Consider the following 21,630-nt stretch of genomic DNA (forward strand, 5'->3'; position numbering starts at 1 on the left):
AGAGAGAAAGTGTGTGTCCAAATCTATCAAAATAAACATAGAATCCAAAGGAACAGGTTTCTGTGGTGATGTGGTTATCACAAATGTCCTCGGTTCGACTGAAATAAACACTTTGTTAGAGATATGACAGGGTTTTGGTCATGTTGATTTAACAACCTCAACAGTTACATCAGTTTGATGCACGTTATTGTAAACCTGATCGTCGGTTAGTGTTAGTTGAACGGACGGCAGGTAAGTGTACTGAGGTTTAGTCAACATTACCCAGCCAGTTGGCTGTGTACATAAGCCAATGAAAACCTCTTGTTCCCTTTAAATAAAGTCTTGAATGTCTCCTTTGGTTTTTGCCTGTTTCATGTCGAAATCCGATGAAAACTGTTTTGAAAAAGAACCCCAATCAATTAAAGGTCAGTCCTTGAAATTATTTCTAAACATGTCTAAGGCGATGGATTGCTCATGCACAGTTCTCTTCAGGCGTTTCCCTTCTGTCAGGCCAAAAGGAACGCTTTCTAAAAGATAACTTTTAATTACACCAACAACGGAAACAATTTGATGCACGCTACTACGTACTTGGTGGTAATTTAGGAATCGCAAAATGCCCCACAGCAGGAGTTACCGGAAAGTCTCACAGGACAGCCTCACAGGACGAGGTGGCCGAGTGGTTAAGGCGATGGACTGCTAATCCATTGTGCTCTGCACGCGTGGGTTCGAATCCCATCCTCGTCGTTGTGACGTTGAACTTTCTTTAAGACGCAACATTTCCGAAGCTTACGTTGTTTCTCACACCTCTAGGAGTGATCTGCTACCCATAAAACAAACGTGTTTTCGTTGCACCAGTTTTGAAGTGCTTACAATCCAGAGTCTCTGATGGACACTTGAGTGTTTTCAGACTTTAAAGTTTCAGACTATGTGCCAACTGTCTAGAAAGTGGTAAAGACTGGGTTGAGCGGATTTACCTTTGTTGATGTTTGCTGTAAGAGGAACAGAACAGGAATCATAACAACTGAAAAACCTTAGCGGAATGGTTGAAAACATACGTTGTCTCTAGCACAATTTTTATAGGTCAGTGCTAGAGCGTTTAAACGCAGATAGGGAGGTCTAACCGTTCACTTGGACATTATCAAGACAGCTTTAACTGTGGTGAAGCATAACACATGTTGGTTTTTCAATTCTTCAGTCACGTGTGTTCTCATAGGGGGTATAGCTCAGTGGTAGAGCATTTGACTGCAGATCAAGAGGTCCCCGGTTCAAATCCGGGTGCCCCCTTAAGCCTGTATGTCCGTAACCTCTTGCGGTAGTTTGCCGCGTTAATCTTTCGGACTCAAAGTTCATCATGGATCCTTTTCACGTAGGTCCTGGAGTGCAGCAGTCCTGCAGAGTTTAGCTCCAGCTCCAATCAGCCCCACGTGAACAGGCTAACCAAGGTCTAAAGGTTACCTGAGAACCACAGGTGGATGAGGTTTATTCAGGGTTGGAAATAAAATCTGCAGCATTGCGGCACTTCAGGACCGGCGTTGCCTACCACTGTTCTAACGCTAAAGACGAGCATACACTGTGCCATTTCAGCACAGTCGTGGCTAAATGCCAACGTACACTATACGAGTAAATCCCATGCGATGTGAAGCCAAAGTTCACAAATTGTGTGCTCACACTATAGCAGGGGTCTTTGACCCTGCTCCTGGTGAGCTTCCGCCCTGCAGATTTTAGCTCCAACCCCAATGAAACTTAGCTGAAGCAGCTTATCAAGGTGTTCAAGGTTGCTTGATAATTACAGACTGTTGTGTTGGAGGTGGGTTGAAACTGAAGTCTGCAGGACAGTAGCCGACCAGCAGCAGGTTTGGAAATATCTGCGTTATTCGGTCAGATCGCAGAGCTGAGACTTGACTGCTCACACGTCATCTCTGAAACAAATCGGAGAGATATCCAAACTAAGAAGTGTGTAGCTGTTTGCCGGTTTCAGAAGAAGCATCCATGCATTTCTGGGAAATGCACCGCCTTTCTCATACAGTTTGTGCGGTCCCTTCAAACGATCGCAAAATATGTGACAAAATGCGTTGATACAACCAAGTGTCAGAGCATGTGGGTTTCTGTAGTGTAGTAGTTATCACGTTCGCCTAACACGCGAAAGTTCCTCGGTTCGAAACCGGGCAGAAACAGTGTGTTCCTTTTGATACGCTGCGAGTTAAATTCCTTTCTTGAGCCACGTTACTCCTTGTATCATGAAGCACTTTTAAAGTTACACACAGTTCCGACCGTCACATTCGCTTCACGCATGAAAGGTGGCCAGTTCTCAAGTGGGCGAAAAGCATTGCCCCTTTGGGAAGTGTTGCACAGAGAGAAAGTGTGTGTCCAAATCTATCAAAATAAACATAGAATCCAAAGGAACAGGTTTCTGTGGTGATGTGGTTATCACAAATGTCCTCGGTTCGACTGAAATAAACACTTTGTTAGAGATATGACAGGGTTTTGGTCATGTTGATTTAACAACCTCAACAGTTACATCAGTTTGATGCACGTTATTGTAAACCTGATCGTCGGTTAGTGTTAGTTGAACGGACGGCAGGTAAGTGTACTGAGGTTTAGTCAACATTACCCAGCCAGTTGGCTGTGTACATAAGCCAATGAAAACCTCTTGTTCCCTTTAAATAAAGTCTTGAATGTCTCCTTTGGTTTTTGCCTGTTTCATGTCGAAATCCGATGAAAACTGTTTTGAAAAAGAACCCCAATCAATTAAAGGTCAGTCCTTGAAATTATTTCTAAACATGTCTAAGGCGATGGATTGCTCATGCACAGTTCTCTTCAGGCGTTTCCCTTCTGTCAGGCCAAAAGGAACGCTTTCTAAAAGATAACTTTTAATTACACCAACAACGGAAACAATTTGATGCACGCTACTACGTACTTGGTGGTAATTTAGGAATCGCAAAATGCCCCACAGCAGCGGTTACCGGAAAGTCTCACAGGACAGCCTCACAGGACGAGGTGGCCGAGTGGTTAAGGCGATGGACTGCTAATCCATTGTGCTCTGCACGCGTGGGTTCGAATCCCATCCTCGTCGTTGTGACGTTGAACTTTCTTTAAGACGCAACATTTCCGAAGCTTACGTTGTTTCTCACACCTCTAGGAGTGATCTGCTACCCATAAAACAAACGTGTTTTCGTTGCACCAGTTTTGAAGTGCTTACAATCCAGAGTCTCTGATGGACACTTGAGTGTTTTCAGACTTTAAAGTTTCAGACTATGTGCCAACTGTCTAGAAAGTGGTAAAGACTGGGTTGAGCGGATTTACCTTTGTTGATGTTTGCTGTAAGAGGAACAGAACAGGAATCATAACAACTGAAAAACCTTAGCGGAATGGTTGAAAACATACGTTGTCTCTAGCACAATTTTTATAGGTCAGTGCTAGAGCGTTTAAACGCAGATAGGGAGGTCTAACCGTTCACTTGGACATTATCAAGACAGCTTTAACTGTGGTGAAGCATAACACCTGTTGGTTTTTCAATTCTTCAGCCACGTGTGTTCTCATAGGGGGTATAGCTCAGTGGTAGAGCATTTGACTGCAGATCAAGAGGTCCCCGGTTCAAATCCGGGTGCCCCCTTAAGCCTGTATGTCCGTAACCTCTTGCGGTAGTTTGCCGCGTTAATCTTTCGGACTCAAAGTTCATCATGGATCCTTTTCACGTAGGTCCTGGAGTGCAGCAGTCCTGCAGAGTTTAGCTCCAGCTCCAATCAGCCCCACGTGAACAGGCTAACCAAGGTCTAAAGGTCACCTGAGAACCACAGGTGGATGAGGTTTATTCAGGGTTGGAAATAAAATCTGCAGCATTGCGGCACTTCAGGACCGGCGTTGCCTACCACTGTTCTAACGCTAAAGACGAGCATACACTGTGCCATTTCAGCACAGTCGTGGCTAAATGCCAACGTACACTATACGAGTAAATCCCATGCGATGTGAAGCCAAAGTTCACAAATTGTGTGCTCACACTATAGCAGGGGTCTTTGACCCTGCTCCTGGTGAGCTTCCGCCCTGCAGATTTTAGCTCCAACCCCAATGAAACTTAGCTGAAGCAGCTTATCAAGGTGTTCAAGGTTGCTTGATAATTACAGACTGTTGTGTTGGAGGTGGGTTGAAACTGAAGTCTGCAGGACAGTAGCCGACCAGCAGCAGGTTTGGAAATATCTGCGTTATTCGGTCAGATCGCAGAGCTGAGACTTGACTGCTCACACGTCATCTCTGAAACAAATCGGAGAGATATCCAAACTAAGAAGTGTGTAGCTGTTTGCCGGTTTCAGAAGAAGCATCCATGCATTTCTGGGAAATGCACCGCCTTTCTCATACAGTTTGTGCGGTCCCTTCAAACGATCGCAAAATATGTGACAAAATGCGTTGATACAACCAAGTGTCAGAGCATGTGGGTTTCTGTAGTGTAGTGGTTATCACGTTCGCCTAACACGCGAAAGTTCCTTGGTTCGAAACTGGGCAGAAACAGTGTGTTCCTTTCGATACGCTGCGAGTTAAATTCCTTTCTTGAGCCACGTTACTCCTTGTATCATGAAGCACTTTTAAAGTTACACACAGTTCCGCCAGTCACATTCGCTTCACGCATGAAAGGTGGCCAGTTCTCAAGTGGGCGAAAAGCATTGCCCCTTTGGGAAGTGTTGCACAGAGAGAAAGTGTGTGTCCAAATCTATCAAAATAAACATAGAATCCAAAGGAACAGGTTTCTGTGGTGATGTGGTTATCACAAATGTCCTCGGTTCGACTGAAATAAACACTTTGTTAGAGATATGACAGGGTTTTGGTCATGTTGATTTAACAACCTCAACAGTTACATCAGTTTGATGCACGTTATTGTAAACCTGATCGTCGGTTAGTGTTAGTTGAAGGGACGGCAGGTAAGTGTACTGAGGTTTAGTCAACATTACCCAGCCAGTTGGCTGTGTACATAAGCCAATGAAAACCTCTTGTTCCCTTTAAATAAAGTCTTGAATGTCTCCTTTGGTTTTTGCCTGTTTCATGTCGAAATCCGATGAAAACTGTTTTGAAAAAGAACCCCAATCAATTAAAGGTCAGTCCTTGAAATTATTTCTAAACATGTCTAAGGCGATGGATTGCTCATGCACAGTTCTCTTCAGGCGTTTCCCTTCTGTCAGGCCAAAAGGAACGCTTTCTAAAAGATAACTTTTAATTACACCAACAACGGAAACAATTTGATGCACGCTACTACGTACTTGGTGGTAATTTTGGAATCGCAAAATGCCCCACAGCAGGGGTTACCGGAAAGTCTCACAGGACAGCCTCACAGGACGAGGTGGCCGAGTGGTTAAGGCGATGGACTGCTAATCCATTGTGCTCTGCACGCGTGGGTTCGAATCCCATCCTCGTCGTTGTGACGTTGAACTTTCTTTAAGACGCAACATTTCCGAAGCTTACGTTGTTTCTCACACCTCTAGGAGTGATCTGCTACCCATAAAACAAACGTGTTTTCGTTGCACCAGTTTTGAAGTGCTTACAATCCAGAGTCTCTGATGGACACTTGAGTGTTTTCAGACTTTAAAGTTTCAGACTATGTGCCAACTGTCTAGAAAGTGGTAAAGACTGGGTTGAGCGGATTTACCTTTGTTGATGTTTGCTGTAAGAGGAACAGAACAGGAATCATAACAACTGAAAAACCTTAGCGGAATGGTTGAAAACATACGTTGTCTCTAGCACAATTTTTATAGGTCAGTGCTAGAGCGTTTAAACGCAGATAGGGAGGTCTAACCGTTCACTTGGACATTATCAAGACAGCTTTAACTGTGGTGAAGCATAACACATGTTGGTTTTTCAATTCTTCAGCCACGTGTGTTCTCATAGGGGGTATAGCTCAGTGGTAGAGCATTTGACTGCAGATCAAGAGGTCCCCGGTTCAAATCCGGGTGCCCCCTTAAGCCTGTATGTCCGTAACCTCTTGCGGTAGTTTGCCGCGTTAATCTTTCGGACTCAAAGTTCATCATGGATCCTTTTCACGTAGGTCCTGGAGTGCAGCAGTCCTGCAGAGTTTAGCTCCAGCTCCAATCAGCCCCACGTGAACAGGCTAACCAAGGTCTAAAGGTCACCTGAGAACCACAGGTGGATGAGGTTTATTCAGGGTTGGAAATAAAATCTGCAGCATTGCGGCACTTCAGGACCGGCGTTGCCTACCCCTGTTCTAACGCTAAAGACGAGCATACACTGTGCCATTTCAGCACAGTCGTGGCTAAATGCCAACGTACACTATACGAGTAAATCCCATGCGATGTGAAGCCAAAGTTCACAAATTGTGTGCTCACACTATAGCAGGGGTCTTTGACCCTGCTCCTGGTGAGCTTCCGCCCTGCAGATTTTAGCTCCAACCCCAATGAAACTTAGCTGAAGCAGCTTATCAAGGTGTTCAAGGTTGCTTGATAATTACAGACTGTTGTGTTGGAGGTGGGTTGAAACTGAAGTCTGCAGGACAGTAGCCGACCAGCAGCAGGTTTGGAAATATCTGCGTTATTCGGTCAGATCGCAGAGCTGAGACTTGACTGCTCACACGTCATCCCTGAAACAAATCGGAGAGATATCCAAACTAAGAAGTGTGTAGCTGTTTGCCGGTTTCAGAAGAAGCATCCATGCATTTCTGGGAAATGCACCGCCTTTCTCATACAGTTTGTGCGGTCCCTTCAAACGATCGCAAAATATGTGACAAAATGCGTTGATACAACCAAGTGTCAGAGCATGTGGGTTTCTGTAGTGTAGTGGTTATCACGTTCGCCTAACACGCGAAAGGCTTGGTTCGAAACCGGGCAGAAACAGTGTGTTCCTTTTGATACGCTGCGAGTTAAATTCCTTTCTTGAGCCAAGTTATTCCTTGTATCATGAAGCACTTTTAAAGTTACACACAGTTCCGACCGTCACATTCGCTTCACGCATGAAAGGTGGCCAGTTCTCAAGTGGGCGAAAAGCATTGCCCCTTTGGGAAGTGTTGCACAGAGAGAAAGTGTGTGTCCAAATCTATCAAAATAAACATAGAATCCAAAGGAACAGGTTTCTGTGGTGATGTGGTTATCACAAATGTCCTCGGTTCGACTGAAATAAACACTTTGTTAGAGATATGACAGGGTTTTGGTCATGTTGATTTAACAACCTCAACAGTTACATCAGTTTGATGCACGTTATTGTAAACCTGATCGTCGGTTAGTGTTAGTTGAACGGACGGCAGGTAAGTGTACTGAGGTTTAGTCAACATTACCCAGCCAGTTGGCTGTGTACATAAGCCAATGAAAACCTCTTGTTCCCTTTAAATAAAGTCTTGAATGTCTCCTTTGGTTTTTGCCTGTTTCATGTCGAAATCCGATGAAAACTGTTTTGAAAAAGAACCCCAATCAATTAAAGGTCAGTCCTTGAAATTATTTCTAAACATGTCTAAGGCGATGGATTGCTCATGCACAGTTCTCTTCAGGCGTTTCCCTTCTGTCAGGCCAAAAGGAACGCTTTCTAAAAGATAACTTTTAATTACACCAACAACGGAAACAATTTGATGCACGCTACTACGTACTTGGTGGTAATTTAGGAATCGCAAAATGCCCCACAGCAGCGGTTACCGGAAAGTCTCACAGGACAGCCTCACAGGACGAGGTGGCCGAGTGGTTAAGGCGATGGACTGCTAATCCATTGTGCTCTGCACGCGTGGGTTCGAATCCCATCCTCGTCGTTGTGACGTTGAACTTTCTTTAAGACGCAACATTTCCGAAGCTTACGTTGTTTCTCACACCTCTAGGAGTGATCTGCTACCCATAAAACAAACGTGTTTTCGTTGCACCAGTTTTGAAGTGCTTACAATCCAGAGTCTCTGATGGACACTTGAGTGTTTTCAGACTTTAAAGTTTCAGACTATGTGCCAACTGTCTAGAAAGTGGTAAAGACTGGGTTGAGCGGATTTACCTTTGTTGATGTTTGCTGTAAGAGGAACAGAACAGGAATCATAACAACTGAAAAACCTTAGCGGAATGGTTGAAAACATACGTTGTCTCTAGCACAATTTTTATAGGTCAGTGCTAGAGTGTTTAAACGCAGATAGGGAGGTCTAACCGTTCACTTGGACATTATCAAGACAGCTTTAACTGTGGTGAAGCATAACACATGTTGGTTTTTCAATTCTTCAGCCACGTGTGTTCTCATAGGGGGTATAGCTCAGTGGTAGAGCATTTGACTGCAGATCAAGAGGTCCCCGGTTCAAATCCGGGTGCCCCCTTAAGCCTGTATGTCCGTAACCTCTTGCGGTAGTTTGCCGCGTTAATCTTTCGGACTCAAAGTTCATCATGGATCCTTTTCACGTAGGTCCTGGAGTGCAGCAGTCCTGCAGAGTTTAGCTCCAGCTCCAATCAGCCCCACGTGAACAGGCTAACCAAGGTCTAAAGGTCACCTGAGAACCACAGGTGGATGAGGTTTATTCAGGGTTGGAAATAAAATCTGCAGCATTGCGGCACTTCAGGACCGGCGTTGCCTACCACTGTTCTAACGCTAAAGACGAGCATACACTGTGCCATTTCAGCACAGTCGTGGCTAAATGCCAACGTACACTATACGAGTAAATCCCATGCGATGTGAAGCCAAAGTTCACAAATTGTGTGCTCACACTATAGCAGGGGTCTTTGACCCTGCTCCTGGTGAGCTTCCGCCCTGCAGATTTAAGCTCCAACCCCAATGAAACTTAGCTGAAGCAGCTTATCAAGGTGTTCAAGGTTGCTTGATAATTACAGACTGTTGTGTTGGAGGTGGGTTGAAACTGAAGTCTGCAGGACAGTAGCCGACCAGCAGCAGGTTTGGAAATATCTGCGTTATTCGGTCAGATCGCAGAGCTGAGACTTGACTGCTCACACGTCATCTCTGAAACAAATCGGAGAGATATCCAAACTAAGAAGTGTGTAGCTGTTTGCCGGTTTCAGAAGAAGCATCCATGCATTTCTGGGAAATGCACCGCCTTTCTCATACAGTTTGTGCGGTCCCTTCAAACGATCGCAAAATATGTGACAAAATGCGTTGATACAACCAAGTGTCAGAGCATGTGGGTTTCTGTAGTGTAGTGGTTATCACGTTCGCCTAACACGCGAAAGTTCCTCGGTTTGAAACCGGGCAGAAACAGTGTGTTCCTTTTGATACGCTGCGAGTTAAATTCCTTTCTTGAGCCACGTTACTCCTTGTATCATGAAGCACTTTTAAAGTTACACACAGTTCCGCCCGTCACATTCGCTTCACGCATGAAAGGTGGCCAGTTCTCAAGTGGGCGAAAAGCATTGCCCCTTTGGGAAGTGTTGCACAGAGAGAAAGTGTGTGTCCAAATCTATCAAAATAAACATAGAATCCAAAGGAACAGGTTTCTGTGGTGATGTGGTTATCACAAATGTCCTCGGTTCGACTGAAATAAACACTTTGTTAGAGATATGACAGGGTTTTGGTCATGTTGATTTAACAACCTCAACAGTTACATCAGTTTGATTCACGTTATTGTAAACCTGATCGTCGGTTAGTGTTAGTTGAACGGACGGCAGGTAAGTGTACTGAGGTTTAGTCAACATTACCCAGCCAGTTGGCTGTGTACATAAGCCAATGAAAACCTCTTGTTCCCTTTAAATAAAGTCTTGAATGTCTCCTTTGGTTTTTGCCTGTTTCATGTCGAAATCCGATGAAAACTGTTTTGAAAAAGAACCCCAATCAATTAAAGGTCAGTCCTTGAAATTATTTCTAAACATGTCTAAGGCGATGGATTGCTCATGCACAGTTCTCTTCAGGCGTTTCCCTTCTGTCAGGCCAAAAGGAACGCTTTCTAAAAGATAACTTTTAATTACACCAACAACGGAAACAATTTGATGCACGCTACTACGTACTTGGTGGTAATGTAGGAATCGCAAAATGCCCCACAGCAGGGGTTACCGGAAAGTCTCACAGGACACCCTCACAGGACGAGGTGGCCGAGTGGTTAAGGCGATGGACTGCTAATCCATTGTGCTCTGCACGCGTGGGTTCGAATCCCATCCTCGACGTTGAACTTTCTTTAAGACGCAACATTTCCGAAGCTTACGTTGTTTCTCACACCTCTAGGAGTGATCTGCTACCCATAAAACAAACGTGTTTTCGTTGCACCAGTTTTGAAGTGCTTACAATCCAGAGTCTCTGATGGACACTTGAGTGTTTTCAGACTTTAAAGTTTCAGACTATGTGCCAACTGTCTAGAAAGTGGTAAAGACTGGGTTGAGCGGATTTACCTTTGTTGATGTTTGCTGTAAGAGGAACAGAACAGGAATCATAACAACTGAAAAACCTTAGCGGAATGGTTGAAAACATACGTTGTCTCTAGCACAATTTTTATAGGTCAGTGCTAGAGCGTTTAAACGCAGATAGGGAGGTCTAACCGTTCACTTGGACATTATCAAGACAGCTTTAACTGTGGTGAAGCATAACACATGTTGGTTTTTCAATTCTTCAGCCACGTGTGTTCTCATAGGGGGTATAGCTCAGTGGTAGAGCATTTGACTGCAGATCAAGAGGTCCCCGGTTCAAATCCGGGTGCCCCCTTAAGCCTGTATGTCCGTAACCTCTTGCGGTAGTTTGCCGCGTTAATCTTTCGGACTCAAAGTTCATCATGGATCCTTTTCACGTAGGTCCTGGAGTGCAGCAGTCCTGCAGAGTTTAGCTCCAGCTCCAATCAGCCCCACGTGAACAGGCTAACCAAGGTCTAAAGGTCACCTGAGAACCACAGGTGGATGAGGTTTATTCAGGGTTGGAAATAAAATCTGCAGCATTGCGGCACTTCAGGACCGGCGTTGCCTACCCCTGTTCTAACGCTAAAGACGAGCATACACTGTGCCATTTCAGCACAGTCGTGGCTAAATGCCAACGTACACTATACAAGTAAATCCCATGCGATGTGAAGCCAAAGTTCACAAATTGTGTGCTCACACTATAGCAGGGGTCTTTGACCCTGCTCCTGGTGAGCTTCCGCCCTGCAGATTTTAGCTCCAACCCCAATGAAACTTAGCTGAAGCAGCTTATCAAGGTGTTCAAGGTTGCTTGATAATTACAGACTGTTGTGTTGGAGGTGGGTTGAAACTGAAGTCTGCAGGACAGTAGCCGACCAGCAGCAGGTTTGGAAATATCTGCGTTATTCGGTCAGATCGCAGAGCTGAGACTTGACTGCTCACACGTCATCTCTGAAACAAATCGGAGAGATATCCAAACTAAGAAGTGTGTAGCTGTTTGCCGGTTTCAGAAGAAGCATCCATGCATTTCTGGGAAATGCACCGCCTTTCTCATACAGTTTGTGCGGTCCCTTCAAACGATCGCAAAATATGTGACAAAATGCGTTGATACAACCAAGTGTCAGAGCATGTGGGTTTCTGTAGTGTAGTGGTTATCACGTTCGCCTAACACACGAAAGTCCCTCGGTTCGAAACCGGGCAGAAACAGTGTGTTCCTTTTGATACGCTGCGAGTTAAATTCCTTTCTTGAGCCACGTTACTCCTTGTATCATGAAGCACTTTTAAAGTTACACACAGTTCCGCCCGTCACATTCGCTTCACGCATGAAAGGTGGCCAGTTCTCAAGTGGGCGAAAAGCATTGCCCCTTTGGGAAGTGTTGCACAGAGAGAAAGTGTGTGTCCAAATCTATCAAAATAAACATAGAATCCAAAGGAACAGGTTTCTGTGGTGATGTGGTTATCACAAATGTCCTCGGTTCGACTGAAATAAACACTTTGTTAGAGATATGACAGGGTTTTGGTCATGTTGATTTAACAACCTCAACAGTTACATCAGTTTGATGCACGTTATTGTAAACCTGATCGTCGGTTAGTGTTAGTTGAACGGACGGCAGGTAAGTGTACTGAGGTTTAGTCAACATTACCCAGCCAGTTGGCTGTGTACATAAGCCAATGAAAACCTCTTGTTCCCTTTAAATAAAGTCTTGAATGTCTCCTTTGGTTTTTGCCTGTTTCATGTCGAAATCCGATGAAAACTGTTTTGAAAAAGAACCCCAATCAATTAAAGGTCAGTCCTTGAAATTATTTCTAAACATGTCTAAGGCGATGGATTGCTCATGCACAGTTCTCTTCAGGCGTTTCCCTTCTGTCAGGCCAAAATGAACGCTTTCTAAAAGATAACGTTTAATTACACCAACAACGGAAACAATTTGATGCACGCTACTATGTACTTGGTGGTAATCCCATCCTCGTCGTTGTGACGTTGAACTTTCTTTAAGACGCAACATTTCCGAAGCTTACGTTGTTTCTCACACCTCTAGGAGTGATCTGCTACCCATTAGACAAAGCAACGTGTTTTCGTTGCACCAGTTTTGAAGTGCTTACAATCCAGAGTCTCTGATGGACACTTGAGTGTTTTCAGACTTTAAAGTTTCAGACTATGTGCCAACTGTCTAGAAAGTGGTAAAGACTGGGTTGAGCGGATTTACCTTTGTTGATGTTTGCTGTAAGAGGAAAAGAACAGGAATCATAACAACTGAAAAACCTTAGCGGAATGGTTGAAAACATACGTTGTCTCTAGCACAATTTTTATAGGTCAGTGCTAGAGCGTTTAAACGCAGATAGGGAGGTCTAACCGTTCACTTGGACATTATCAAGACAGCTTTAACTGTGGTGAAGCATAACACATGTTGGTTTTTCAATTCTTCAGTCACGTGTGTTCTCATAGGGGGTATAGCTCAGTGGTAGAGCATTTGACTGCAGATCAAGAGGTCCCCGGTTCAAATCCGGGTGCCCCCTTAAGCCTGTATGTCCGTAACCTCTTGCGGTAGTTTGCCGCGTTAATCTTTCGGACTCAAAGTTCAGCATGGATCCTTTTCACGTAGGTCCTGGAGTGCAGCAGTCCTGCAGAGTTTAGCTCCAGCTCCAATCAGGCCCACATGAACAGGCTAACCAAGGTCTAAAGGTCACCTGAGAACCACAGGTGGATGAGGTTTATTCAGGGTTGGAAATAAAATCTGCAGCATTGCGGCACTTCAGGACCGGCGTTGCCTACCCCTGTTCTAACGCTAAAGACGAGCATACACTGTGCCATTTCAGCACAGTCGTGGCTAAATGCCAACGTACACTATACGAGTAAATCCCATGCGATGTGAAGCCAAAGTTCACAAATTGTGTGCTCACACTATAGCAGGGGTCTTTGACCCTGCGCCTGGTGAGCTTCCGCCCTGCAGATTTTAGCTCCAACCCCAATGAAACTTAGCTGAAGCAGCTTATCAAGGTGTTCAAGGTTGCTTGATAATTACAGACTGTTGTGTTTGAGGTGGGTTGAAACTGAAGTCTGCAGGACAGTAGCCGACCAGCAGCAGGTTTGGAAATATCTGCGTTATTCGGTCAGATCGCAGAGCTGAGACTTGACTGCTCACACGTCATCTCTGAAACAAATCGGAGAGATATCCAAACTAAGAAGTGTGTAGCTGTTTGCCGGTTTCAGAAGAAGCATCCATGCATTTCTGGGAAATGCACCGCCTTACTCATACAGTTTGTGCGGTCCCTTCAAACGATCACAAAATATGTGACAAAATGCGTTGATACAACCACGTGTCAGAGCATGTGGGTTTCTGTAGTGTAGTGGTTATCACGTTCGCCTAACACGCGAAAGGTCCTCGGTTCGAAACCGGGCAGAAACAGTGTGTTCCTTTTGATACGCTGCGAGTTAAATTCCTTTCTTGAGCCACGTTACTCCTTGTATCATGAAGCACTTTTAAAGTTACACACAGTTCCGCCCGTCACATTCGCTTCACGCATGAAAGGTGGCCAGTTCTCAAGTGGGCGAAAAGCATTGCCCCTTTGGGAAGTGTTGCACAGAGAGAAAGTGTGTGTCCAAATCTATCAAAATAAACATAGAATCCAAAGGAACAGGTTTCTGTGGTGATGTGGTTATCACAAATGTCCTCGGTTCGACTGAAATAAACACTTTGTTAGAGATATGACAGGGTTTTGGTCATGTTGATTTAACAACCTCAACAGTTACATCAGTTTGATGCACGTTATTGTAAACCTGATCGTCGGTTAGTGTTAGTTGAACGGACGGCAGGTAAGTGTACTGAGGTTTAGTCAACATTACCCAGCCAGTTGGCTGTGTACATAAGCCAATGAAAACCTCTTGTTCCCTTTAAATAAAGTCTTGAATGTCTCCTTTGGTTTTTGCCTGTTTCATGTCGAAATCCGATGAAAACTATTTTGAAAAAGAACCCCAATCAATTAAAGGTCAGTCCTTGAAATTATTTCTAAACATGTCTAAGGCGATGGATTGCTCATGCACAGTTCTCTTCAGGCGTTTCCCTTCTGTCAGGCCAAAATGAACGCTTTCTAAAAGATAACGTTTAATTACACCAACAACGGAAACAATTTGATGCACGCTACTATGTACTTGGTGGTAATCCCATCCTCGTCGTTGTGACTTTGAACTTTCTTTAAGACGCAACATTTCCGAAGCTTACGTTGTTTCTCACACCTCTAGGAGTGATCTGCTACCCATTAGACAAAGCAACGTGTTTTCGTTGCACCAGTTTTGAAGTGCTTACAATCCAGAGTCTCTGATGGACACTTGAGTGTTTTCAGACTTTAAAGTTTCAGACTATGTGCCAACTGTCTAGAAAGTGGTAAAGACTGGGTTGAGCGGATTTACCTTTGTTGATGTTTGCTGTAAGAGGAAAAGAACAGGAATCATAACAACTGAAAAACCTTAGCGGAATGGTTGAAAACATACGTTGTCTCTAGCACAATTTTTATAGGTCAGTGCTAGAGCGTTTAAACGCAGATAGGGAGGTCTAACCGTTCACTTGGACATTATCAAGACAGCTTTAACTGTGGTGAAGCATAACACATGTTGGTTTTTCAATTCTTCAGTCACGTGTGTTCTCATAGGGGGTATAGCTCAGTGGTAGAGCATTTGACTGCAGATCAAGAGTTCCCGGTTCAAATCCGGGTGCCCCCTTAAGCCTGTATGTCCGTAACTTCTTGCGGTAGTTTGCCGCGTTAATCTTTCGGACTCAAAGTTCATCATGGATCCTTTTCACGTAGGTCCTGGAGTGCAGCAGTCCTGCAGAGTTTAGCTCCAGCTCCAATCAGCCCCACGTGAACAGGCTAACCAAGGTCTAAAGGTCACCTGAGAACCACAGGTGGATGAGGTTTATTCAGGGTTGGAAATAAAATCTGCAGCATTGCGGCACTTCAGGACCGGCGTTGCCTACCCCTGTTCTAACGCTAAAGACGAGCATACACTGTGCCATTTCAGCACAGTCGTGGCTAAATGCCAACGTACACTATACAAGTAAATCCCATGCGATGTGAAGCCAAAGTTCACAAATTGTGTGCTCACACTATAGCAGGGGTCTTTGACCCTGCTCCTGGTGAGCTTCCGCCCTGCAGATTTTAGCTCCAACCCCAATGAAACTTAGCTGAAGCAGCTTATCAAGGTGTTCAAGGTTGCTTGATAATTACAGACTGTTGTGTTGGAGGTGGGTTGAAACTGAAGTCTGCAGGACAGTAGCCGACCAGCAGCAGGTTTGGAAATATCTGCGTTATTCGGTCAGATCGCAGAGCTGAGACTTGACTGCTCACACGTCATCTCTGAAACAAATCGGAGAGATATCCAAACTAAGAAGTGTGTAGCTGTTTGCCGGTTTCAGAAGAAGCATCCATGCATTTCTGGGAAATGCACCGCCTTACTCATACAGTTTGTGCGGTCCCTTCAAACGATCACAAAATATGTGACAAAATGCGTTGATACAACCACGTGTCAGAGCATGTGGGTTTCTGTAGTGTAGTGGTTATCACGTTCGCCTAACACGCGAAAGGTCCTCGGTTCGAAACCGGGCAGAAACAGTGTGTTCCTTTTGATACGCTGCGAGTTAAATTCCTTTCTTGAGCCACGTTACTCCTTGTATCATGAAGCACTTTTAAAGTTACACACAGTTCCGCCCGTCACATTCGCTTCACGCATGAAAGGTGGCCAGTTCTCAAGTGGGCGAAAAGCATTGCCCCTTTGGGAAGTGTTGCACAGAGAGAAAGTGTGTGTCCAAATCTATCAAAATAAACATAGAATCCAAAGGAACAGGTTTCTGTGGTGATGTGGTTATCACAAATGTCCTCGGTTCGACTGAAATAAACACTTTGTTAGAGATATGACAGGGTTTTGGTCATGTTGATTTAACAACCTCAACAGTTACATCAGTTTGATGCACGTTATTGTAAACCTGATCGTCGGTTAGTGTTAGTTGAACGGACGGCAGGTAAGTGTACTGAGGTTTAGTCAACATTACCCAGCCAGTTGGCTGTGTACATAAGCCAATGAAAACCTCTTGTTCCCTTTAAATAAAGTCTTGAATGTCTCCTTTGGTTTTTGCCTGTTTCATGTCGAAATCCGATGAAAACTATTTTGAAAAAGAACCCCAATCAATTAAAGGTCAGTCCTTGAAATTATTTCTAAACATGTCTAAGGCGATGGATTGCTCATGCACAGTTCTCTTCAGGCGTTTCCCTTCTGTCAGGCCAAAATGAACGCTTTCTAAAAGATAACGTTTAATTACACCAACAACGGAAACAATTTGATGCACGCTACTATGTACTTGGTGGTAATCCCATCCTCGTCGTTGTGACTTTGAACTTTCTTTAAGACGCAACATTTCCGAAGCTTACGTTGTTTCTCACACCTCTAGGAGTGATCTGCTACCCATTAGACAAAGCAACGTGTTTTCGTTGCACCAGTTTTGAAGTGCTTACAATCCAGAGTCTCTGATGGACACTTGAGTGTTTTCAGACTTTAAAGTTTCAGACTATGTGCCAACTGTCTAGAAAGTGGTAAAGACTGGGTTGAGCGGATTTACCTTTGTTGATGTTTGCTGTAAGAGGAAAAGAACAGGAATCATAACAACTGAAAAACCTTAGCGGAATGGTTGAAAACATACGTTGTCTCTAGCACAATTTTTATAGGTCAGTGCTAGAGCGTTTAAACGCAGATAGGGAGGTCTAACCGTTCACTTGGACATTATCAAGACAGCTTTAACTGTGGTGAAGCATAACACATGTTGGTTTTTCAATTCTTCAGTCACGTGTGTTCTCATAGGGGGTATAGCTCAGTGGTAGAGCATTTGACTGCAGATCAAGAGGTCCCCGGTTCAAATCCGGGTGCCCCCTTAAGCCTGTATGTCCGTAACTTCTTGCGGTAGTTTGCCGCGTTAATCTTTCGGACTCAAAGTTCATCATGGATCCTTTTCACGTAGGTCCTGGAGTGCAGCAGTCCTGCAGAGTTTAGCTCCAGCTCCAATCAGCCCCACGTGAACAGGCTAACCAAGGTCTAAAGGTCACCTGAGAACCACAGGTGGATGAGGTTTATTCAGGGTTGGAAATAAAATCTGCAGCATTGCGGCACTTCAGGACCGGCGTTGCCTACCCCTGTTCTAACGCTAAAGACGAGCATACACTGTGCCATTTCAGCACAGTCGTGGCTAAATGCCAACGTACACTATACAAGTAAATCCCATGCGATGTGAAGCCAAAGTTCACAAATTGTGTGCTCACACTATAGCAGGGGTCTTTGACCCTGCTCCTGGTGAGCTTCCGCCCTGCAGATTTTAGCTCCAACCCCAATGAAACTTAGCTGAAGCAGCTTATCAAGGTGTTCAAGGTTGCTTGATAATTACAGACTGTTGTGTTGGAGGTGGGTTGAAACTGAAGTCTGCAGGACAGTAGCCGACCAGCAGCAGGTTTGGAAATATCTGCGTTATTCGGTCAGATCGCAGAGCTGAGACTTGACTGCTCACACGTCATCTCTGAAACAAATCGGAGAGATATCCAAACTAAGAAGTGTGTAGCTGTTTGCCGGTTTCAGAAGAAGCATTCATGCATTTCTGGGAAATGCACCGCCTTTCTCATACAGTTTGTGCGGTCCCTTCAAACGATCGCAAAATATGTGACAAAATGCGTTGATACAACCAAGTGTCAGAGCATGTGGGTTTCTGTAGTGTAGTGGTTATCACGTTCGCCTAACACGCGAAAGTTCCTCGGTTCGAAACCGGGCAGAAACAGTGTGTTCCTTTTGATACGCTGCGAGTTAAATTCCTTTCTTGAGCCAAGTTATTCCTTGTATCATGAAGCACTTTTAAAGTTACACACAGTTCCGCCCGTCACATTCGCTTCACGCATGAAAGGTGGCCAGTTCTCAAGTGGGCGAAAAGCATTTCCCCTTTGGGAAGTGTTGCACAGAGAGAAAGTGTGTGTCCAAATCTATCAAAATAAACATAGAATCCAAAGGAACAGGTTTCTGTGGTGATGTGGTTATCACAAATGTCCTCGGTTCGACTGAAATAAACACTTTGTTAGAGATATGACAGGGTTTTGGTCATGTTGATTTAACAACCTCAACAGTTACATCAGTTTGATGCACGTTATTGTAAACCTGATCGTCGGTTAGTGTTAGTTGAACGGACGGCAGGTAAGTGTACTGAGGTTTAGTCAACATTACCCAGCCAGTTGGCTGTGTACATAAGCCAATGAAAACCTCTTGTTCCCTTTAAATAAAGTCTTGAATGTCTCCTTTGGTTTTTGCCTGTTTCATGTCGAAATCCGATGAAAACTGTTTTGAAAAAGAACCCCAATCAATTAAAGGTCAGTCCTTGAAATTATTTCTAAACATGTCTAAGGCGATGGATTGCTCATGCACAGTTCTCTTCAGGCGTTTCCCTTCTGTCAGGCCAAAAGGAACGCTTTCTAAAAGATAACTTTTAATTACACCAACAACGGAAACAATTTGATGCACGCTACTACGTACTTGGTGGTAATTTAGGAATCGCAAAATGCCCCACAGCAGGGGTTACAGGAAAGTCTCACAGGACAGCCTCACAGGACGAGGTGGCCGAGTGGTTAAGGCGATGGACTGCTAATCCATTGTGCTCTGCACGCGTGGGTTCGAATCCCATCCTCGTCGTTGTGATGTTGAACTTTCTTTAAGACGCAACATTTCCGAAGCTTACGTTGTTTCTCACACCTCTAGGAGTGATCTGCTACCCATAAAACAAACGTGTTTTCGTTGCACCAGTTTTGAAGTGCTTACAATCCAGAGTCTCTGATGGACACTTGAGTGTTTTCAGACTTTAAAGTTTCAGACTATGTGCCAACTGTCTAGAAAGTGGTAAAGACTGGGTTGAGCGGATTTACCTTTGTTGATGTTTGCTGTAAGAGGAACAGAACAGGAATCATAACAACTGAAAAACCTTAGCAGAATGGTTGAAAACATACGTTGTCTCTAGCACAATTTTTATAGGTCAGTGCTAGAGCGTTTAAACGCAGATAGGGAGGTCTAACCGTTCACTTGGACATTATCAAGACAGCTTTAACTGTGGTGAAGCATAACACATGTTGGTTTTTCAATTCTTCAGTCACGTGTGTTCTCATAGGGGGTATAGCTCAGTGGTAGAGCATTTGACTGCAGATCAAGAGGTCCCCGGTTCAAATCCGGGTGCCGCCTTAAGCCTGTATGTCCGTAACCTCTTGCGGTAGTTTGCCGCGTTAATCTTTCGGACTCAAAGTTCATCATGGATCCTTTTCACGTAGGTCCTGGAGTGCAGCAGTCCTGCAGAGTTTAGCTCCAGCTCCAATCAGCCCCACGTGAACAGGCTAACCAAGGTCTAAAGGTCACCTGAGAACCACAGGTGGATGAGGTTTATTCAGGGTTGGAAATAAAATCTGCAGCATTGCGGCACTTCAGGACCGGCGTTGCCTACCCCTGTTCTAACGCTAAAGACGAGCATACACTGTGCCATTTCAGCACAGTCGTGGCTAAATGCCAACGTACACTATACAAGTAAATCCCATGCGATGTGAAGCCAAAGTTCACAAATTGTGTGCTCACACTATAGCAGGGGTCTTTGACCCTGCTCCTGGTGAGCTTCCGCCCTGCAGATTTTAGCTCCAACCCCAATGAAACTTAGCTGAAGCAGCTTATCAAGGTGTTCAAGGTTGCTTGATAATTACAGACTGTTGTGTTGGAGGTGGGTTGAAACTGAAGTCTGCAGGACAGTAGCCGACCAGCAGCAGGTTTGGAAAATCTGCGTTATTCGGTCAGATCGCAGAGCTGAGACTTGACTGCTCACACGTCATCTCTGAAACAAATCGGAGAGATATCCAAACTAAGAAGTGTGTAGCTGTTTGCCGGTTTCAGAAGAAGCATCCATGCATTTCTGGGAAATGCACCGCCTTTCTCCTACAGTTTGTGCGGTCCCTTCAAACGATCGCAAAATATGTGACAAGATGCGTTGATACAACCAAGTGTCAGAGCATGTGGGTTTCTGTAGTGTAGTGGTTATCACGTTCGCCTAACACGCGAAAGTTCCTCGGTTCGAAACCGGGCAGAAACAGTGTTTTCCTTTTGATACGCTGCGAGTTAAATTCCTTTCTTGAGCCACGTTACTCCTTGTATCATGAAGCACTTTTAAAGTTACACACAGTTCCGCCCGTCACATTCGCTTCACGCATGAAAGGTGGCCAGTTCTCAAGTGGGCGAAAAGCACTGCCCCTTTGGGAAGTGTTGCACAGAGAGAAAGTGTGTGTCCAAATCTATCAAAATAAACATAGAATCCAAAGGAACAGGTTTCTGTGGTGATGTGGTTATCACAAATGTCCTCGGTTCGACTGAAATAAACACTTTGTTAGAGATATGACAGGGTTTTGGTCATGTTGATTTAACAACCTCAACAGTTACATCAGTTTGATGCACGTTATTGTAAACCTGATCGTCGGTTAGTGTTAGTTGAACGGACGGCAGGTAAGTGTACTGAGGTTTAGTCAACATTACCCAGCCAGTTGGCTGTGTACATAAGCCAATGAAAACCTCTTGTTCCCTTTAAATAAAGTCTTGAATGTCTCCTTTGGTTTTTGCCTGTTTCATGTCGAAATCCGATGAAAACTGTTTTGAAAAAGAACCCCAATCAATTAAAGGTCAGTCCTTGAAATTATTTCTAAACATGTCTAAGGCGATGGATTGCTCATGCACAGTTCTCTTCAGGCGTTTCCCTTCTGTCAGGCCAAAAGGAACGCTTTCTAAAAGATAACTTTTAATTACACCAACAACGGAAACAATTTGATGCACGCTACTACGTACTTGGTGGTAATTTAGGAATCGCAAAATGCCCTACAGCAGGGGTTACCGGAAAGTCTCACAGGACAGCCTCACAGGACGAGGTGGCCGAGTGGTTAAGGCGATGGACTGCTAATCCATTGTGCTCTGCACGCGTGGGTTCGAATCCCATCCTCGTCGTTGTGACGTTGAACTTTCTTTAAGACGCAACATTTCCGAAGCTTACGTTGTTTCTCACACCTCTAGGAGTGATCTGCTACCCATAAAACAAACGTGTTTTCGTTGCACCAGTTTTGAAGTGCTTACAATCCAGAGTCTCTGATGGACACTTGAGTGTTTTCAGACTTTAAAGTTTCAGACTATGTGCCAACTGTCTAGAAAGTGGTAAAGACTGGGTTGAGCGGATTTACCTTTGTTGATGTTTGCTGTAAGAGGAACAGAACAGGAATCATAACAACTGAAAAACCTTAGCGGAATGGTTGAAAACATACGTTGTCTCTAGCACAATTTTTATAGGTCAGT

General features: G+C 44.4%; 25 non-coding genes across 25 annotated transcripts; all 25 read left to right on the forward strand.

Annotated features, from left to right (window-relative positions):
* The first annotated feature begins 641 nt into the window (after nucleotides 1-641).
* On the forward strand, nucleotides 642-723 carry trnas-gcu (transfer RNA serine (anticodon GCU)). Its single transcript has one exon. It is a non-coding gene; the product is annotated as a tRNA-Ser (tRNA).
* A 468-nt stretch (nucleotides 724-1,191) lies between these two features.
* trnac-gca (transfer RNA cysteine (anticodon GCA)) lies at nucleotides 1,192-1,263 on the forward strand. The gene has a single exon. It is a non-coding gene; the product is annotated as a tRNA-Cys (tRNA).
* An 817-nt stretch (nucleotides 1,264-2,080) lies between these two features.
* On the forward strand, nucleotides 2,081-2,153 carry trnav-aac (transfer RNA valine (anticodon AAC)). Its single transcript has one exon. It is a non-coding gene; the product is annotated as a tRNA-Val (tRNA).
* Nucleotides 2,154-2,970: 817 nt separating this feature from the next.
* Nucleotides 2,971-3,052, forward strand: trnas-gcu (transfer RNA serine (anticodon GCU)). The gene has a single exon. It is a non-coding gene; the product is annotated as a tRNA-Ser (tRNA).
* A 468-nt stretch (nucleotides 3,053-3,520) lies between these two features.
* Nucleotides 3,521-3,592, forward strand: trnac-gca (transfer RNA cysteine (anticodon GCA)). The gene has a single exon. It is a non-coding gene; the product is annotated as a tRNA-Cys (tRNA).
* An 817-nt stretch (nucleotides 3,593-4,409) lies between these two features.
* trnav-aac (transfer RNA valine (anticodon AAC)) lies at nucleotides 4,410-4,482 on the forward strand. The gene has a single exon. It is a non-coding gene; the product is annotated as a tRNA-Val (tRNA).
* An 817-nt stretch (nucleotides 4,483-5,299) lies between these two features.
* On the forward strand, nucleotides 5,300-5,381 carry trnas-gcu (transfer RNA serine (anticodon GCU)). The gene has a single exon. It is a non-coding gene; the product is annotated as a tRNA-Ser (tRNA).
* A 468-nt stretch (nucleotides 5,382-5,849) lies between these two features.
* trnac-gca (transfer RNA cysteine (anticodon GCA)) lies at nucleotides 5,850-5,921 on the forward strand. Its single transcript has one exon. It is a non-coding gene; the product is annotated as a tRNA-Cys (tRNA).
* An 817-nt stretch (nucleotides 5,922-6,738) lies between these two features.
* Nucleotides 6,739-6,809, forward strand: trnav-aac (transfer RNA valine (anticodon AAC)). Its single transcript has one exon. It is a non-coding gene; the product is annotated as a tRNA-Val (tRNA).
* Nucleotides 6,810-7,626: 817 nt separating this feature from the next.
* On the forward strand, nucleotides 7,627-7,708 carry trnas-gcu (transfer RNA serine (anticodon GCU)). Its single transcript has one exon. It is a non-coding gene; the product is annotated as a tRNA-Ser (tRNA).
* Nucleotides 7,709-8,176: 468 nt separating this feature from the next.
* On the forward strand, nucleotides 8,177-8,248 carry trnac-gca (transfer RNA cysteine (anticodon GCA)). Its single transcript has one exon. It is a non-coding gene; the product is annotated as a tRNA-Cys (tRNA).
* Nucleotides 8,249-9,065: 817 nt separating this feature from the next.
* On the forward strand, nucleotides 9,066-9,138 carry trnav-aac (transfer RNA valine (anticodon AAC)). Its single transcript has one exon. It is a non-coding gene; the product is annotated as a tRNA-Val (tRNA).
* Nucleotides 9,139-9,955: 817 nt separating this feature from the next.
* trnas-gcu (transfer RNA serine (anticodon GCU)) lies at nucleotides 9,956-10,037 on the forward strand. Its single transcript has one exon. It is a non-coding gene; the product is annotated as a tRNA-Ser (tRNA).
* Nucleotides 10,038-10,497: 460 nt separating this feature from the next.
* trnac-gca (transfer RNA cysteine (anticodon GCA)) lies at nucleotides 10,498-10,569 on the forward strand. The gene has a single exon. It is a non-coding gene; the product is annotated as a tRNA-Cys (tRNA).
* An 817-nt stretch (nucleotides 10,570-11,386) lies between these two features.
* On the forward strand, nucleotides 11,387-11,459 carry trnav-aac (transfer RNA valine (anticodon AAC)). The gene has a single exon. It is a non-coding gene; the product is annotated as a tRNA-Val (tRNA).
* A 1,239-nt stretch (nucleotides 11,460-12,698) lies between these two features.
* trnac-gca (transfer RNA cysteine (anticodon GCA)) lies at nucleotides 12,699-12,770 on the forward strand. Its single transcript has one exon. It is a non-coding gene; the product is annotated as a tRNA-Cys (tRNA).
* Nucleotides 12,771-13,587: 817 nt separating this feature from the next.
* trnav-aac (transfer RNA valine (anticodon AAC)) lies at nucleotides 13,588-13,660 on the forward strand. Its single transcript has one exon. It is a non-coding gene; the product is annotated as a tRNA-Val (tRNA).
* Nucleotides 13,661-14,899: 1,239 nt separating this feature from the next.
* trnac-gca (transfer RNA cysteine (anticodon GCA)) lies at nucleotides 14,900-14,970 on the forward strand. Its single transcript has one exon. It is a non-coding gene; the product is annotated as a tRNA-Cys (tRNA).
* Nucleotides 14,971-15,787: 817 nt separating this feature from the next.
* On the forward strand, nucleotides 15,788-15,860 carry trnav-aac (transfer RNA valine (anticodon AAC)). The gene has a single exon. It is a non-coding gene; the product is annotated as a tRNA-Val (tRNA).
* A 1,239-nt stretch (nucleotides 15,861-17,099) lies between these two features.
* trnac-gca (transfer RNA cysteine (anticodon GCA)) lies at nucleotides 17,100-17,171 on the forward strand. The gene has a single exon. It is a non-coding gene; the product is annotated as a tRNA-Cys (tRNA).
* An 817-nt stretch (nucleotides 17,172-17,988) lies between these two features.
* trnav-aac (transfer RNA valine (anticodon AAC)) lies at nucleotides 17,989-18,061 on the forward strand. Its single transcript has one exon. It is a non-coding gene; the product is annotated as a tRNA-Val (tRNA).
* An 817-nt stretch (nucleotides 18,062-18,878) lies between these two features.
* trnas-gcu (transfer RNA serine (anticodon GCU)) lies at nucleotides 18,879-18,960 on the forward strand. The gene has a single exon. It is a non-coding gene; the product is annotated as a tRNA-Ser (tRNA).
* Nucleotides 18,961-19,428: 468 nt separating this feature from the next.
* Nucleotides 19,429-19,500, forward strand: trnac-gca (transfer RNA cysteine (anticodon GCA)). The gene has a single exon. It is a non-coding gene; the product is annotated as a tRNA-Cys (tRNA).
* An 816-nt stretch (nucleotides 19,501-20,316) lies between these two features.
* Nucleotides 20,317-20,389, forward strand: trnav-aac (transfer RNA valine (anticodon AAC)). The gene has a single exon. It is a non-coding gene; the product is annotated as a tRNA-Val (tRNA).
* An 817-nt stretch (nucleotides 20,390-21,206) lies between these two features.
* On the forward strand, nucleotides 21,207-21,288 carry trnas-gcu (transfer RNA serine (anticodon GCU)). The gene has a single exon. It is a non-coding gene; the product is annotated as a tRNA-Ser (tRNA).
* The last annotated feature ends 342 nt before the right edge of the window (nucleotides 21,289-21,630 follow it).

The sequence above is a fragment of the Paramisgurnus dabryanus genome, chromosome 14 (genome assembly GCF_030506205.2).
Source record: "Paramisgurnus dabryanus chromosome 14, PD_genome_1.1, whole genome shotgun sequence".
Taxonomy (NCBI): Eukaryota; Metazoa; Chordata; class Actinopteri; order Cypriniformes; family Cobitidae; genus Paramisgurnus; species Paramisgurnus dabryanus.